This window comes from Ambystoma mexicanum, chromosome 5q (assembly GCF_040938575.1).
Source record: "Ambystoma mexicanum isolate Mex_15411 chromosome 5q, UKY_AmexF1_1, whole genome shotgun sequence".
In the NCBI taxonomy this organism is placed as follows: Eukaryota; Metazoa; Chordata; class Amphibia; order Caudata; family Ambystomatidae; genus Ambystoma; species Ambystoma mexicanum.
Window position 1 is genome coordinate 567,287,216 of NC_090933.1, and position 19,501 is coordinate 567,306,716.

Sequence of the window (19,501 nt, forward strand, 5' to 3'; positions counted from 1 at the left end):
TATGTACCTACCTAGCCAGCCTTACTTGAGTATTGCCTCTGAGTAACTGACTGCCCGTATATGTACGTACCTAGCTAGCCATATTTGAGTATTGCTTCTGAGTCATTGATTGCCTGCACATGTACCCACCTAGCTGGCCTTACTTGAGTATTGCCTTTGAATCACTGATTGCCTGTGTATGCACCTACCTAGCCAGCCTTATTTGAGTATTGCCTCTGAGTCATTGATTGCATGCATATGCACCTACCTAGTCAGGTACATTTGAATCATTGATTGCCTGTGTATGTAGCTACCTAGCCAGCCTTATTTGAGTATTGCCTCTGAGTCATTGATTGCCTGCATATGCACCTACCTAGTCAGCTACATTTAAACACTGCCTTTGGTTCACGGATTGCCTGTAGATGTACCCACCTAGCCAGTCATATTTGAGTATTGCCTTGAGTCACTGATTGCCTGCATATGCACCTACCTAGTCAGCCATATTTGAGCATTGCCTTTAAGTCACTGATTGCCTGCACATGCTCTAGTCACTAATGTGGTATTCCTGATCGGCCATTACTATACAACTATGTATCTACCAGCCATTTGCACAATTATACTGAGGACTACCCTACACCTACTCATCATGCCAGATGTTAACGTACCTAACTCCTTGCCACCATTGACGTCTGCAGTAAACCTGAACAATAACTCTACTGATCAATATCTACGTCCGAGTTATGAGCCCCTTGAGACAGTTACCACGATATCTCACCCATGTGATACACCTAGCAGAAACCTTAGACTCCGAGCTAGACTATCTAAACTGCATAAACCCCTCCGCAGATCTCTGCCTTCTACCAACATTAAAACTAACCTCAAGCAGGTCTGTAAACCCTGCCACACTAGACAACCTTCACAACTTAATTCCTATACTTGCCCAACCCAGAACAACAATGCTAATACACCCATTATGTCCACTACCCTACATCCTCAAGCCACAGTGGTCACCAAGACCCCAACTATTGCTGGAGCACTCCTTAACATGAGATCGCTTGTCACCCATGCCCTAGACATTGCCGACATAATTACAGAAGGTAACCTTGACTTTCTCGCCATCACAGAGACCTGGTTACATAATGCAGCAGGACCTTCGCTTATGTTAGCCATCCCTGATGGCTACACGATAGTCAGACAGGACCGCGAAGGTGCTACAGGTGGCGGCATAGCCATAATCTCTAAAACAAGCCTTTCACTTAGATTAGTACCTACCCAATCGATTCAATCTTGTGAGACCCTATCTGCCAAACTCCAACTAAATCATAACCAAACACTTATCATTCACCTCTTATATAGACCCGCTGGCCCTCTAGGCACCCTTGATAAGGATCTCCATAACCTACTCACAAATAACCTCAAACCTTGTTCTCAATCAATCCTTCTTGGGGACTTTAATTTAGTTCTCCACGACACCGCAGATACCATTGCCACTCTGGTAGACAACACTATTCACGCACTTGGCCTAACCCAAAGAGTTGACAAGTCTACGCACCTGAAGGGAAGAACATTAGACTGGATAGCTGACTGCAACTGTACAGCCACTATTTAATCTATAATGCCCCTACCCTGGACAGACCATTCCCTGGTGTCCTTTAACCTAGCTACCGCCAGACCTAACCCGACGGCCCTTCCACCAGCGCCACTTTGTTTAACCAGAAATAAAAAATGTATCACTGCCGAGAAAGTGATACCAGCAATATTACCGACCCTTAACGCTCTATCAGCTAATCTAAACCACAGTATCCTAGTGCAAGAATTCAATACCATCATGCTCACCACCCTAGATAAAGTGGCTCCTCTCAAACTTAGACCAAGGAAACCAAAAGCTCATCTAAATAAATGCTTTACTCCACAGCTAAGAGACTTATGCATTCTGAAAAGAAAGAGTGAAACCACCTGGAGGCTCTGCCCATCAACTGATAACAAAGCTAAATTATCCACTCTCTCCTCACTCTACAAAAAAGAAGTTTGCCAAGCTAAACGCAACTCATATGACGACCTTATAGCTAATTCTAACTCTAGCATGAAAGAGCTTTTTGCCTTTCTAAAGGAATTCGAATCTCCCATCGCCATTCTGGACACCTGTACCAAGGACAAACTTTGGTGCACGGATATCCAGCAAGCCTTAGCAAATAAAATTATCACTCTCCAAAATAAAATCCAGAAAAAAAAAGAAGTACTCAAAATTCAGGTTTCGACCAAAACGCCCCGCACCAGTAACCTACTGGCGCACAGTAATACTTTCCACTTCTCCAAAATGACCGCCTTGGAAGTAGAAAAAGTTATCCTTTCGCTTAAACCATCAAATTGTAAAGGTGACATTTGCCCAGCTCAGTTAATAAAAGACGCTGCCAGAGACTTATCTCCCTTTATCGCTAAACTGATCAACGCCTCCTTTGCCTCAGGCACTATCCCTGCCAACCATAAACAGTCCTGGGTACTCCCCCTCCGTAAAAAGCAGACACTAGATCCCCTCATCCCTACCAATTACCGCCCTATTACTACGGTACCGTTTCTTCTTAAGATTCTGGACAAAGCCGCATATAACCAAATTCAAAAGCACCTAGAACTACATAACCTATTAGGAGAAAGACAATCGGGCTTCCGTCCCCAGCACGGAACAGAAACCGCCCTCATTGACCTGAAGTCTCAAATTGATGAGCTGAGAGACAAAGGGAGAACAGTACTCCTACTACTCCTGGACCTCTCAGCTGCCTTTGATTTGGTGGATCACAAAGTCCTCTGCAGTCACCTGGACTCCGCCGCCCATTTCTCTTCGGAAGCCATTGGATGGATCAAGTCATTCCTGAGCGAGAGAACGATGAGAGTCTTCTCCCCTTCGGCAGCGGCAGATCCCAACCCTATCTCATGTGGTGTTCCCCAGGGCTCTTGTGTATCCCCAAACCTATACAATATCTTCACCAAGCCCCTGTTTGATGATCTGGACCATCTTGGTATCACCTACACTAATTATGCAGATGATACACAGATCCTCCTCCCGCTTTCTGGGGATCATGCCAAAGACACGGAATTGGTGAACAAAGTATACCTTATCATCCAGGCGTGGATGGCCACTCATGGCCTCTGCCTTAACGATGATAAGACAGAGTTGATTATAATGGGTACCCAAGCCAATATCAAAAAACTAGGTCAGGAATTTTCCTCTTTCAACATAGATGGGAACATCATCCAAGTATCCAAGGATGTAAAAACCCTGGGATTCTACCTTGATTCTACCCTATCACTTGATAAACAGCTAAAATCACTTGCATCCTCCACAGCCTACACGTGCAAACTGGTTAGATCCGGTAAACCATTCCTTTCCAATAAGAGTTGCCTAATCCTGGGTAGAGCCTTAATTCTCTCTAGAATTGATTATTGTAACGTGCTATACTCTGGAGCCAGTAAAAAATAACCCAAAGACTACAAACATTACAAAATAATGCTTTGAGAGCAGCACTAGGCATTAATAAAAGGTTCCATATTTCTTCCACTAGTCGACATCACAACTGGTTGACCACGGAGAACAAAATAAAACTTAAGGTGTTATCACTGACCCACAAAGCCCTTAACAATTCGGCCCCTAGTTACCTGTCTAACAAATTCCACAGGAGAACATCTCTTAGACCAACTAGAGCCGGCAATTCCAATTGCCTGACAATACCGAACTTTAGACTCACTACTATCGGAGGAAATAGTTTCCCGGTTATGGCAGCTAAAACCTGGAACTCACTACCACAAGACCTCAGAGCGGACCTGCCCTACCTTTGTTTCAGGAAAAAAGTAATTCAATTGCTTACCTTGACTGACCTTAGTTGACCGGTGTTATCTACCTTCTACTGATATTTATCAATAGACCATCATTCCATACAGTTGGAATTCTGATCGACCTACTTGAACTTGTATATTTTGTATCTATTTGTGTGACCCTACTGTAACCTCTAATGTACATTGTGCTATGATGCGACCTTGTGCCCTAATGTAATTTCTAATGTACACTGTGCTCTGATGTAACCTGTAAGTTTCGTATTTTCTTGTCATTGCGCCCTGCTACCCTTGGGTCTGGCACGCACAAAAAATGAAACAAACAAACAAACAAACTTTCATTTGTTTGTTTTTGAACAGCGCATGCACTTCCTGGAGAGTCAGGTTTTGAATTTTTTAATTGTAGTCTTGATCATTTGATAGGCTAGAACGCCTGTGATTGGTGTAATGACAATCACTCACCCATGAGCAAAGACTCTGCTGCAACCAACCATTTATAGTAATGTACTCCATGGACTGCAATGTTGAATGGATGTAGACTGGACTGTGCATAGTCGTCATTTCACACACTGTTTTTATAATTCGAGTGTAAATTATCGGGGTAATTCATTGAATAAATGTGTGCCGAAAAGGGGAGCGCAAGCGTGAAAATCGCAGCACACGCGTGCCAAAGCCGTGCACACAGCCGTTGATCGATTCATGGAATGCGTCGCGCTAGTAAAAGCTGGGATGTGTGCCAAATCCGTGGGTGGCGCACGTGGGCGCACACTTGACTAAATGGCGTGCACTGCGTGCACAGGGAAAGCGCTCTTAGTGTAGCGCACACAAGAAAAGTGGGCGGAACAAAGGGCGTAACACGCGGAATGGGGAACAACGTGTGAAAATGTGGGCATTACGGGGAAAGTACAGGAGGTAATGCTCGCAACGCCCACACGCGCTCTAACAACACGTATTCATGGAATCGAACAGGGGAAAGCTGTGCACCAAAAAAGATACGCTAATCCGGAAACACGTACGCCAGCAGGAAGCAGGCGTAAGTGTCCCCACGCACCATAAAAGTGCGCTCAAACAACAAACAAGCTCAGATGCTACGATGAATATAGTGTTCCTCATAGCAGTGGTCGTGGGACACTGCAGGAGGAGGAGGATAGCCAGGCCCCACATTTTTTTACCCAGGACCAGCCTTTTTGGGATGCCTGATGACCAGCTGTATGGGAGGTACAGGTTTCCACCACACATAATCCTAGACCTGGTGAGGGTGTGGGGGGATGACCTCACATCACCCACCCAGTGCTCACAAGCACTGAGCCCCTTGGAAAAGGTGCTCCATGTGCTACACTTCTTGGTTACTGGTTCTTTTCAGCAGACAAGTGCCATAGTGGGGGTATGTCACAGGCCACGCAGTCACACTGCCTACACCAGGTGCTGGCTATCATGACTGCACGCCCCTCAGTTCGCAGGCACATATACATGCCGAGAACACTTGCAGAAAGACGGGCTGTTGTCCAGCAATTTTACGAGGTGGCACACTTCCCCAAAGTCCTAGGTGCCATTGATTGCACCCATGTGGCTCTACGTCCACCCAGGGCCACTGAGCATATCTATCAGAACCGCAAGCACTGGCATTCCATCAACGTGCAGGTTGTATGTGATGCCAAGGGAATCATCACTTCAGTATATGGCAACTATCCAGGGTCCAGCCATGATAGTTTTATATTCAGAATGTCACCCCGAAATCAGGACCTGGAAGCTGGCCGGCATGGCGATACATGGCTAATTGGTGAGTATAGATGCCTCTGCACATGCATGCATGTCCCAAACTGAGAAATGGGGAAACCCCACTAATGACAACCATTATCACCTCCCCAGGGGACAGTGCCTACCCTCCGAGCACCTACTTGATGACGCCAATTCGGAAACCCCACCACACCATCCGAAGTAAGATACAACACAGCCCATATTGCAATCCCGGGCATAGTGGAGTGCACATTCGGAGTGCTCAAGTCATGCTTTTGCTCCCTTGACCGCTCTGGTGGGCAGCTGCTATATGAACCCCCAGTAGTGTGCAGGATCATAGTGGCAGTATGTGTCCTGCACAACGTTGCAACTCAGTGGGGCGTGCCAGTGGACATGGTGGTGCCCCCACATCCCCAACCACATGCACGGCCGCTGCGCATGGGAGGTGAAAGGGCACGTGGTGAGGCAGCCCAGATCCAGCTTGTGGCAAATTACTTCACCTAAAATCCCACCCCTGCGGAGTGCACACAGGCCTGCCACATACCAGCTCACAATCAATGATGATGATTTATATCAAAAGGGACAGTGAACTGTCACAACCATACCAGCCTGAGATTGTTCACCTGGAAGTGCTACGTTGTGTGCATCCCTAGCTACTCAAAGACACCCAATGCTGTGTCACAAAAAACACAAATCCATGCAGCATGAAGGACTACCCCCTTGCGAAATACCACATCAAAATAGTGGCATGTCATCCAACACCTCCCCAACACACCATGGCATGGCATGCAATGTGAAAGCAACCAAATGAATGCACAACACATGACACAAGTGTCACAAAGTGCACTGTCCTAAATGAAAACAGACCACAGACAATTTGCTCTCAATAATGAATAAAAAACAACACACATGAACAAATACTTACCAGCAAGAGAAAACATCAGTTCATGATCAAACAGTGGCAATATATTACAATAAAAAATAAAAGTAGTGCAAGTGTCACAACCTGAATAAGGCAGCACATCAGCCCCTTCCAACTGCAGATTGTTGCGGAAAGGCAAATGTATCAGTGAACTGCATACAACATGAACTGCATCTGTAAAGTAGATGGGCTTGTTAAGACATGAAGAAGGTACATGTATATAAGGAAAAATTCAGGGATGTAGAACCATACATAAATCCACCATGCAGTGGAGATTTCTACAACAATACCCACTAGGGATGTATACACAGTTTTGACTACAGACTGTCCACACAATTTATGGGAGCCCAATGTCACTGTGTAAGTTACTGTCACTTGGTCACACCCTTTGCAAGCCCATGGAAAGGGGAAGCAGGAGGGGTGTGTGTGTCAGGAACCCAAGCATCTAACCCAAAGGCAGGACAAGTCTGCATGTGTCCAGCTGGAATACACAGTGGATGCATACGGGAGCCACACAAAGCAACACGCTGTAAAAAATAAATATTTCAAAAAAAGAAAAAACAAAAATGGCCAGGTGTGGACCGGCGGGGAGGCCACCCAGGAGGGATGAATTACAGGGTGCACCCCAACACCCACATGCATGGATGTTGAGAAAAAACAAAAATACCTCCAGGGGCTCATGGCCTCCATGGCTATGCTACAGTGGGAGAACTGCTGTCGCTGTCATCACCCTGTGGTGGTACATCAGAAGGTGGCCGTGACATGGGAGGCAGACCACGCAAAGCCCTGGCATGCTCCTCCATGGCAGCAAGCATGCGGGTGTGAAAGGTTTGGTTCTGCAGGATGATGGTACGGAGATCCCCATGCAGCACCTCATGGGTAGCACGCATTTCTGCCTGCATGGCCTTGCGTGTTGCCCGGATCTCCTGACGGGTTTCCTGGTGCTCAGCTGAGAGTGTACGTGTCAGCTGTTCCAGCTGCTGTTCTGCCCTTGTACTCCGGGACACCTCAAGTTCACCCAGAGTATCTCTGAGGGGCCTGTGTTCTAACCTGAGAGCTTCCCTGTGGGCCTGTGACTCTACAGATATGGCTGTGCACAGAGTCTCCAGTCCAGCCCGTCGGTCCCTGTTGGACGCCAACATGTCCTCCCTGTGTGAGTGGCAAATGGAGTATGTTGCCTGCTGCTGGAGCTCCACATGCCTTTCAGAGGGGAGAATGGAAGTGGCAACCCTATCCATTGCCTGAGCCATCATTTCACACAATGCCCCCTGTTGTGCTGCTATTGTGTAGATGGACTTGTCCCACAGAGTATTGCCTAGTGGCACACGGCCACTGTGTTGGCGGGCACCACACCTGGTTGGGGCAAGGTGATGTGCACCTTGCTGTGCTGGCACTGCCTGAGGCTGCAGGACTGCATTCCTCCTTTGATCTGCAGGCCCAGGAACAGGAACAAATATTGTGGAGTGTGACCCTGCATCTGTAACCCCCACAGGCAGACTTTCCAACACTGAAATCCCCATAGAGGGGTCTACCCCCGGTGCAGGTGGGTTGGACAGAACAGCATCCCTGCCAGAAACACTCACCTGCGTCGGCACATATGTCTCAATGTCCGATTCAGCACCTGATTCATAGAGGTCTCCGGAGGTGTACCTAGAGACACCCGTGGACATTATGGTCTGTAGGAGTAATGGGTTTTCACCCACCACCACCTGACATCGTCCACTGGTGCTGGGTTTTGGCTGTGAGTCCTCCTGGGTCTGCCCCATCTCCTCCTCCTCAACAGCATCAAGTGCCTCATCATCTGCAAAAACATGAAAGATAACAAATGGAAACAGGCATGAGCACCATAGCACACACACATAGGCATGACTAGGCATAGATCCAGTACATAAATGATGCATTTTCCACATGACAATAACTCTGGCATGCATGCACTGTCAATGAGTTGGAAGGGGAGGCAAAAAGCACACACAGATGACTGCAATATGGAAAACCAAACATGTGCTGCATGCTGGATAGCACTGGCATCAAACATGAGCCTGTGAGCGGCATGGACAATCCACATACATGACACATGCCAGCACACAGACGGCATGTACCATAGCCATGGCAGATTTGACAAGGACACCCAGATGGTAGCAAATCAGTACAGTCACCCATCCATGTGAGATGGACATCATGAAATAAAACATGTAAGAAAGAGTGAGAAAACATGCATGTGCCACACGCTGCAACAAAGCCAGTGTTCACTGATGCAGTGATGGCAGGCACATGGATACATCAATGGTTGGTCACATCAACATGAGAGGATACAATTGTCATGTTCAACATTCAAACATGGCCCCAAAATGATAGTGTGCAGGCCATGTGCAGGTGCACATTACTCAATCAGCCTGATTGTAGAAATCTTTCCCCTAATATGTCAAGAAATGTGGGCCATTGTGTGGTGTAATCTATGACAGAAGTATGTCACATTAGGGACAGTAGACCACAAAAATGTCTGGTAAATATGCTAATCATTTTATCAATCAGGCTGAATGAAGAGGAAAACAGTATGAACAATGTTGTGGAAAGAGGACGGCTGAAGGCCAAGTGGATTAATTATGTGCAAAAGGTGAACTGTGGTCAGAATGGATACTGTGAAACCGAAACACAAGGCCGGGGAATGGTTTTGAGGGACCACATGGGTGACCCGTAGCAGTCATGACTAGACAGCCTCACCTGGCACTCAATCAGAGCACATCTCCCGAGCAACATACACATGGATTGCACACACATGCATGGTCACTCACCGGACATTGCTTCAAGATCTGGTAGGTCTCCCACGTCTTGGATCTGATCCTCTGTGATGAATGCTCCAGCGAAAGACTCATGTTCAGTGAGCTGTTCCTCCTCTGGTGGAGACCCACCGCTAGTCACCAGAGTAGAGGCATGATTTGAAGCCAGCTTGCTCTTTGCTCTGCGTTTCAGGTCATTACACTGCTTAGAGCAATCATCAGCTGTGCGCTTCACAAATCCAAGGGAACTAATGTGGTCCGGGATGGAATGCCAGTGGGCTCTACGTTGAGCAGTCATAGTCTTGCACCGTGCAATCACCACCATTTCGCGGCCATGAGCCGACACATAGCCCACAAGTGCATCTAGTTCTGCACATTGAAACTAGGCTTCCTTGACGTGCCGGAGTGAGTAGCCGTGTCTGGGGTCCCAACCTGTACTGCAAGAGCACCCTTCTTCCTCTTGGAAGGTGGTGCAGACCCTGAGTGGCATATGCCGCTCTGGTTGGTAGGGGCAGAAGTGCGGGTGGACTGGGCACTGGGGTTGCAGATGACCAAAGGTCTCACTGCAGGCATTGGCTGCTGGATGATGTTGGCAGGACCAACCTCGCTGTGATGGACTTGGACTGACACTGTCCTGCCTGGTAGACTCGGATTTGGGGTGGATTGAGCTGAAGCTGCCCCTGCAGCCTCCTCACCCTGGCTACTTGTAGCAGCAGATGACATTGCTGCCCCAGATCCACGTGGCCTGGTGACAGCAACTTTCACCACCACACATGGCTTAGACTTGGTGACACGGAAGTCAGCCTAGGAGTCATCCTGTGCCGGTTCTGTTGATAATATGGGCCGGATTAACAAGGGCTGAGCTGGGATGGTGTCAGCTACATCTCCCTGAACCATTGAGGAGGGGAGGCAGAGGTGTCCCTGATTGGTCCTCCACACACTGGCCTCTTGGGCCACCCTGCACATCCTGGCCACGTCCCCTACCGCACCCACCTCTTTGAGGTCGGCCACCTTTGCCTCCCTTACGGTTTGGTCGCCTCCCAACCATGGCACTAATGTTGTTGTGCATATGGGGGTTGCAGTAAACAATTCTCCTGGGCAATTGGGGTGAAAGGGGTAGGGAACTAGATGGAATTCGTACCCTAGTGCTCTAGCAAGGTTGTCTGTGACCCCTGGGGGAAGATGACGGGTCACGCAATGGCCAGGCACCCCGAAAACAACATTTAACATACACGCAACCCCTGGTAGACCACTTGCGTGGAAAAATGAACCCACACTACGCTGTGGCACCCAGAAACCCAAAAATAGGCATATGCGTGGTACACACAGCCTACAATGACCTCTGAATGGGTACGCGACACACGGGGCCAACCACAGTTGGAAAATACATGCGCAACTCACCGTCTGCCTGGAAAAAGAACATGAAAAAGATGCACGTGTGCGCGTTGGCAACACCCCCGCCAAAAAAAGAATTGAACGCTGTCTGAGTAAACAGGGAGTACGAACTGGAACCGTTGTGAAGTTATTGCATGTGAACCGACAAGAAGTACAAGAATCACATGCTCGCTCTCCACAAAAATCACATACAAGAAAATGGCGCCCTACATGTACCTTTTAAGTCAGCCCACATGTGCAAAGTCACTTACGGGCATACGCGCTAAGGCCCTTTCCTCCAATTGCACGCAGTGACACCAGGACGTGCAGTTTTTGCACATGTACAATCAACATGCACCAGTGTTGAGGGAAACGCCCTTGCACGTCATGTCACAGACGTGCTTACGCGCTAAGGGCCTTTCCTCGAATTACACACAGACATGCAGTTTTTTCACGTGCCAAATCACTCCATATCAAGCTGGCCACGCAACAACACATGGAAGACCACACTCCTCCGCAGAAGGCAATTTTCCTGCCCCCAGAGCCTCGAGCACGCTCCCACCTGCCATCTGCTGCTGCCTGCTGCCCACGTGCCCTGCTCTTTGGTGCCTGCACGTAAGCCATCTGCAGGGGTGCAGTTGCTGTGACCACCCCTGCTGGAACAGAAGACTCCCGACTGGTATACCATTGCTCCACAGCCCAGCACCAGGACCCAGTTGCCCACCCACACCTTCCTCTGGGGTTGCCATGTCGGAGACAACACCATCTGGCACCACTGGCAACCCCCAGCCAGAGAGGCAGAGGGCTACCAGCTTCAGTGCCAGTGAAGTTGGTATCCTGGTGGTGCAAGTCCTGGGGCAGTATGAAGCTCTCTTTGGAAGTTTGCGCGCCGACAATGAAGGACGGAAGAGAATCTGGATGGACATTGTGAATGCTATCAACGTGGAGGGGGTTGCAGTCTGTGACATTCAACACGTCCGGAAGCGCTGGGAGGAGTTCAGGTCTAGGACCCTCAAGAAGGCCCAGCACCTCTTGAAGGCAGCGGATGCCGAGGGGTGACGAGGGGTGCCGGGACTACCTAACCAACAACCAGATGAGGATCCTGGAACGTATATGCCCAGCATTCCACCTCCAGGTCCTTGAGAGGCAGACCCGAGCGGTAAGTGTACATGCGTACTGATTGGACGCTGTGCATGTTGATTTGTGGCAGGAGTGTGCCGGTTGTATATATGTCTGTGTAGGGCCAATTTATGCATGTGTATGTACAGGGAAATCAGCCTGCCACATGTGAGTCCTCTCATGTGTGAGACACATCATTGCTGTATGTGCTGGTAAGCATGCTGGCCAAATGCAGGTGTGGGTGCACACAATTTTACATTTATGTGTATGTACAGTGGCATGGTTGTGGTGTCACACATGGATGGTGGTCACTGATGATCCCCAACAAGGGTGAAACACGTGTATGGGGTTGCTGGTGGTACTCTCGTTCAGATTGGAATTGCCATTGTATTTCGGTGCTGGACTGCCCCTGGGCAGGACAAAGACTGATATGCAAATGGATATTTCCCATCTGTGAAAGGCACAGTGAGTAAAAGCAGTGGCTGCGAACTCTCAAGTGGTTAATAACCACTGAACAGGTTATCATGTCTGTTCTTGCGAGAGAAGGGCGCCCGCTACCTTTGTAAAACTATTTTTTAAGGAACCTGGGATTGGTAACCCTAGGTCTCCTGGGGGCAACCAGACGTGGTCTCCCTCTCACTGTGCTTAGAGAGGCATCAGCTTCACCTCACTGATGATCCCCAACAAGGGTGAAACACGTGTATGGGGTTGCTGGTGGTACTCTCGTTCAGATTGGAATTGCCATTGTATTTCGGTGCTGGACTGCCCCTGGGCAGGACAAAGACTGATATGCAAATGGATATTTCCCATCTGTGAAAGGCACAGTGAGTAAAAGCAGTGGCTGCGAACTCTCAAGTGGTTAATAACCACTGAACAGGTTATCATGTCTGTTTTTGCGAGAGAGGGGCGCCCGCTACCTTTGTAAAACTATTTTTTAAGGAACCTGGGATTGGTAACCCTAGGTCTCCTGGGGGCAACCAGACGTGGTCTCCCTCTCACTGTGCTTAGAGAGGCATCAGCTTCACCTCACTGATGATCCCCAACAAGGGTGAAACACGTGTATGGGGTTGCTGGTGGTACTCTCGTTCAGATTGGAATTGCCATTGTATTTCGGTGCTGGACTGCCCCTGGGCAGGACAAAGACTGATATGCAAATGGATATTTCCCATCTGTGAAAGGCACAGTGAGTAAAAGCAGTGGCTGCGAACTCTCAAGTGGTTAATAACCACTGAACAGGTTATCATGTCTGTTCTTGCGAGAGAGGGGCGCCCGCTACCTTTGTAAAACTATTTTTTAAGGAACCTGGGATTGGTAACCCTAGGTCTCCTGGGGGCAACCAGACGTGGTCTCCCTCTGACTGTGCTTAGAGAGGCATCAGCTTCACCTCACTGATGATCCCCAACAAGGGTGAAACACGTGTATGGGGTTGCTGGTGGTACTCTCGTTCAGATTGGAATTGCCATTGTATTTCGGTGCTGGACTGCCCCTGGGCAGGACAAAGACTGATATGCAAATGGATATTTCCCATCTGTGAAAGGCACAGTGAGTAAAAGCAGTGGCTGCGAACTCTCAAGTGGTTAATAACCACTGAACAGGTTATCATGTCTGTTCTTGCGAGAGAGGGGCGCCCGCTACCTTTGTAAAACTATTTTTTAAGGAACCTGGGATTGGTAACCCTAGGTCTCCTGGGGGCAACCAGACGTGGTCTCCCTCTCACTGTGCTTAGAGAGGCATCAGCTTCACCTCACTGATGATCCCCAACAAGGGTGAAACACGTGTATGGGGTTGCTGGTGGTACTCTCGTTCAGATTGGAATTGCCATTGTATTTCGGTGCTGGACTGCCCCTGGGCAGGACAAAGACTGATATGCAAATGGATATTTCCCATCTGTGAAAGGCACAGTGAGTAAAAGCAGTGGCTGCGAACTCTCAAGTGGTTAATAACCAATGAACAGGTTATCATGTCTGTTCTTGCGAGAGAGGGGCGCCCGCTACCTTTGTAAAACTATGGATGGTGGTTCCACCTGCATGTATCTACACTATGTACATGTGTGTTTATTTGACAAGTTGCAACTGTGATACACCATGGATGCATGTGACAGTGACATGTAGGAGGCTGATTGCCTGATGTGACATGGATGGCGATCTTATCACTGCAACAGGTGGTGGAGATGTACAGATGCATGTATGTCTGGTGGCATGCGTGCATTTGTTCTGCACTCCCCGTGTTGCATGTGAGGTGAGGCTCACCTTCGGCTGCTCATGCTGTTGTTTGTGTATGGATGGTGCTGCCTGGTGCAACATTCCTGTTGATGTGCTCATGTGTGTGAGTTAAAATGACATGTGTGTTGCGGAGTGTGATGCCATGTCTGAAGTTTGACACTGCCACTCGTGTACAACTGTCATGTGTTTATCAGACCATTGTACAGTGCCCTGATGCCTGTGCTCTATCTCTCCCTGTCTGCAGCGTCAACTGATGAAGAGGGCGGAGAAGGTGCTGTGGATCAAAGCGGCAGGGATCGCACCGCCAGCCGGAGACGCAGGGCCCAGCCCTCCTCCCATGTTGTTATCTCATCGGGGAGTGAGGAGCCTGGTGCCGCATCCGTGGCCGCAGCTGCCGAGAGTAGGTCCAAGAGGCAGAGGTCAGAGGTGGACTCCTCGGCAGCAGGAGGGGCAGCTGAGACCCCATAGGGTCCGATGGAGGAAGATGGCACAGATTCATCCGGGTTGGTGGGGGGTTTGGTTGAGGAGGAGGCCGTGCAAGGGGCACACGCGGGGTCTGGAGGGGGGATTCCACTGGTGCTAGTGATGCAGTCCAGGGGCAGGGACAGGAGGCAGCACAGGCCGCCGCGGAGGTGCCTGTATGTAATCCTGTCCCCGATCCTGTGACTGCATCATCCGGCACCAGCAGGGATGCCTATGTCCAGACCCGTTTTCAGGGAGGGGATGAGTGCACAACAACTGGCCTTGCTCTCCCTGCGGATGTGGCAATCCGGGGCCATGTTGAGCCTGTCCTGGCTGGGATGGTGTTGCGTCAATGGGGCATGCGAGATGACCTGCAGTGTTTTCGTGAAGACACTGCACGTCATCTCGGATGCCTCTTGTGTATTACTTATCCTTGCGCTCAAAATGGCTTTGATATTCCATGAATACGTGGTGCGCCAGAATGCTGTTTAGCACACATGGCAGGCGCACGCTGGTGCACGCTACACCTCTGCGCTGCTCGCGTGCGCTGCCTCTGCGCTGAAATCTATAAATTATGTTGTAGTTTTTTAGTGTAAAAATGATCTTCCTCTGTATGATTATACACAAAGTACAGGAACTCTGAAAAATACAATTATGCAATACTGATTTGCTTTCACTAGAAAAAATTCTAGCAAAATAAATATGCACAGAGCTTCTGTTTGCTCCATGAGCAGCAACACAGCAAATGCTGAATGGAAATAGACAATTCCTTTTATCACAGTGTAATAATAATAATAATAATAATAATAATAATAATAATAATAATAATAATAATAATAATAATAATAATAATAATAGTGTGCACTAACCTTTTTTGAAAGGCTTCAGAGAAATACATTTTGTCTCAGAGGCTTACAATTACATCCACATAGATAAAAATCAAAAGAATCCTTCTTGTTTCTGTCAAGTAACCTGACCGTTGCACTGCCCTTTGCTCTAAGCTTATGTGTAAATATACACAAGAAAATAATAAAGCAGTGATTTTCACAAGATTTTCATGCATAAAAAGGCCTTATACACACCTTATCTGGAGGTCTGGTTGTAACATATAACATCACTCCACCATTCTAAATGGATGTTTGCGGATACTTGGTGTTGGCCGCATTAGCCACAAACAGGAACAATGACCGCAAACAATACTACACATCCACAGCCATTTATACACACAACAATGCAATAATGTTTCTGCTTCATGTCTCCCCCAACCCCTCCAGATACTATTTCATGCTGAAAATACCCAGAAATCTATTTTTCACAACTTTTTTGTACCGCAGTGTCCGTGGACTAGGACAGCAGTTTGCAATTCCATCATGGCTCCTGGCTCAAAAGTCTTGACACACCTCACATTATTAATTGACCAATCAACGGCCACACATCATGTCAGTGGCCAAGTGAGTCCCCTGACTGGAGAGCGATACTAATTTTTGGCTACCTACTTTTCGACCATTTTTAAAAAATCGACTGAACTAATTTACAACACATTTGCAAAAGCACACTTTCAGGACCAGGCAGTACTTCTTTTCATACCCTTCAATCACTGTACAAATGGTCCTGTAACTGGTGCTGAGTCCACCGATCCACATACTATGCTTCTATTGGCGGTAGAAACACTGTGAATACTCTTCGAGAAGGAATGAACAGAGCATGCTGAGACATATTGGGCCTCATTACAAATCGCCCGGTATGGAAACAACGGTGGTGGTAAACCCACCGCCACCGTTGTTTCCATGCCGGGCGATCACAACTCATGCAGGCGGGAGGTGATGTTCCCGCCAGGTCTGATCTGGTGGGTTTAACACCGCCCGCCTGCAGGCGGACGAGGAAACACCGGCAGCATTACGAGATGCTGCCAGGGTTCCCATGATCCCCATTCCCATTGAGTCCCATAGGACTCAATGGGAATGGGGATTAACACCATTCCGCCTCCGTGATTCCCGGAAAACCGGGGTTGCAATGCCCCGGTAATTCCGGGAATCACGGAGGTGGAATGGTAATACGAGTCCGGCAGTAACCAGGCGGTTTTACCGCCTCGGTTACTGCCGGACTCGTAATGAGGCCCATTGTGCACATTTTTCCTGTACAAAAGAGGACCTAACAATAAATGGGATTTCATGCCTTGATTGAGGATCCAAACTGGTCTGTTCAATCAACTGGAATACATTAGAGGGAGCCAAGGGTGGTAGTAATACCATGTTGCTGCGTAAGTCTAAACAACATGCAGGCAGCAGAATTTTGTAAATGATGCAGCTTTTCCATGAGGAATAAGCCATGCTCTAGATACATAATATTTGCACAATTCATCTTTGACAGCAGCAATGTCAAAACCACGTGCAGTCAGCGAGGGAAGGCCAGGAAGGGAAATATCCCTTTCAGTCTTTGCATTGTAAATAATTGCCAGTAAAAGAAGAAAAAAAGATGTTCTCGTTTACACCCTACTGAGCCACAACAAAATCTTTCTTTTCCATTGATTTCTTTTCCATTGGACTTTATTACCTTTTGATGTTTTGTGAACATTGGCCTAGAGAAAATCATGTTTCCTAATGGACTTTTGAGTATGCACACAGTATAAGGCAGTAAAGTTCTGTCTTGCAGAAATTTGAGCCAATGTATTTTGAGCATATGTGACATATTAAATGGTTATCTGGTATGAACAAAGGATTGATCAGAGAGTGCAGATGATGACATGAAAGGGGGACGTCTCTCAGCAGGAAGCATTCTGGGAGATCTTGTCATGTGGCAAGTGTTAGGGATTCATGGTGGCAAAAGTAAAGACAGACACAGTTGATCACAGTGCAAGGTTGTTTATTAAACTGTATAGGAAGTTTGTAAAAATGCCTAACCTAACCTAAATCTAAGATGGGAGCTTTGACCATCAAATAATAATAAGGCAGTCCTAGTGGCATCTTTCAAATAAAAAGGGGCTATACTGAGAAAAAAAAAACTATTGCCAATCCTTACAAGTAAATACAAAAGAGTGTGGGATAATATTCACAAGAAAGAAAGAAATAAAGAAAGAAGTGTTCATAAATGATACGTCGGGATGTGATAAATAAAATAATAATAATTTGGCATTTATATAGTGCTATGAACCCACAGGTATATGAGCGCTGCTTATTACCCACAGAGTGTGGTGCTCATTTATCGACCTCGGAAGGATGAAAGGCTGAGTTTGGCCCCACCAGGATTTGAACCTGTGTTAGCAGGCTCTGCACGGATGTCAAAGCAAGTGCTCAACTCGCTGTGCCACTTGAAAGGCTAAGATAGCAGGGAGTCTTGGTTCCCCATGTTTTGAGCACGGGTCAAGGTGGGATTCCTGAGCAGAGCACACGCTCAAGCTTTCCCAGCATGATCATACAGATCTGCTCTCAGCTATCAGGGCCTTCGGTGGTTAAGTCTCTTTTCTACAAAAAATCTCTTTCCTCCGAAGCGTGTTCAAAACAATAAACCAAAAGTTCCTTTCCGCATGTACTTTGCATGATGACTATTCACTCCTGGCTCCCCTCTTCCGGGCTCAGACCCTTTTCAAATATCAGCCTCATCAGCTTCCCTCCATTGGGTTGACTATGGCTTTTCACCACCATCTCTTCTGTGACATCTTAATGTCTTTTTAAACAGTTCACTGTGGACATCCCTCTACCGGGTTCACTTTTGTCAACACACTATTCATTGGGACTTCACGCTTTGCCCCCTTTTCATCGGCATCCCTCCTTCGGGTTCACTGTTACCAACTTTTGGCAATCACACAATTCTTTGAACAGTGCTTATGAGGCAGGATTTACTTCCCTTAGTTTTACAATCATCTGCCAGCCAAAGAGTTTCGACTGTAAATAGGATTTTACGAGACCCCTGTATGACCACTTTTACCCGTTTCTCGCACCTCTCCCACGACCTTCTGGTAATGGTAGTTTCAACAACAGCCCAATGTTTGTGGAGTGAGCACCCACGTGGTGCCTGACTCCTCTCTAGCTGGATTTCCCCTCTTCCGTATTAACAGTTCTTTGTACTTTCTTCAATTAGCCGTTTGTAACTCTTTTTCAACACATTTCGGTTTCTTATTGGTGCTCCCCTCGACTCACCGGCTGTACTGAACCTCTTGGCTTTTCTTCTCTCTGGAGTCAAGAACGGTACCACAGTGGCAACTGTCTTTCCCCTGCTTGGTTATCAGCGGAGGAAGGCCCTGTGTACCATTGACATCTGCTTCAATACATGTTGGCTATTGTTGGTGGTTTTACGATTCCTTCCACAGAGGTTGTGTGGGCCTGTTTTGGAAAGGGCAAGGTCGCGTCTCTCCTTTTGGTTGTGGCCACCTTTCTCCTCCTCTTGAACTGCTGTGCTGGGTGAGCTCTCTCATCGTGCAGTCTGCCTTGTTCGTATTGTGCTCTCATGCTCCAACTTTTATCCCTGTGGGGAAGGGAAAGGTCCATCATTAGTGTGTGATTCTGGTCAGTTACGTGACTTTGTCTGACTTCTGTGTAGGGACATGTCGGGTAAACAACTCTGGTGTGTGTTTGTCATCTTTCGTGGTGTGCAAAAGTGTTCATTTCAGAAGGGGTGTATAGAGTGTTTTAGTCTCATACGTGGTAGGATGGGGAAAAGGTGTTGTAAGAATGGGGATACCGCGTCTCACCCTTTGGTGTCCCACTTCCACTCCCTGAGGACCCACCATCAAGGTGATCCTCCCACACTGGTCCACTCCAAGTAACTGGATCCAATAGCGATGGCCATGTCCTGGCCACCTGGATGACAGATCCCTGGGGACTAGTTAGGGAGACACCTTCAGGTTTCTCACATACCCTTCCTAAATGCAATGTAGTCACATTTGTTTCACAGGTGAACTGGGAAAGAAAATCTACATTTCCCTGGTCTTTTCCTTTTCGGTGTTCCACAGTGAAACAATTGCATTGTAGGTCTAGAAAACATAGCATGACCCGCGGGTTGGAGTCTTTGCGCTGGCTAATCCAAACTAGGGGTAAGTGATCTGCAACGAGTGTGAACTTTCATCCTAATAAGTAGTATGTAGAATG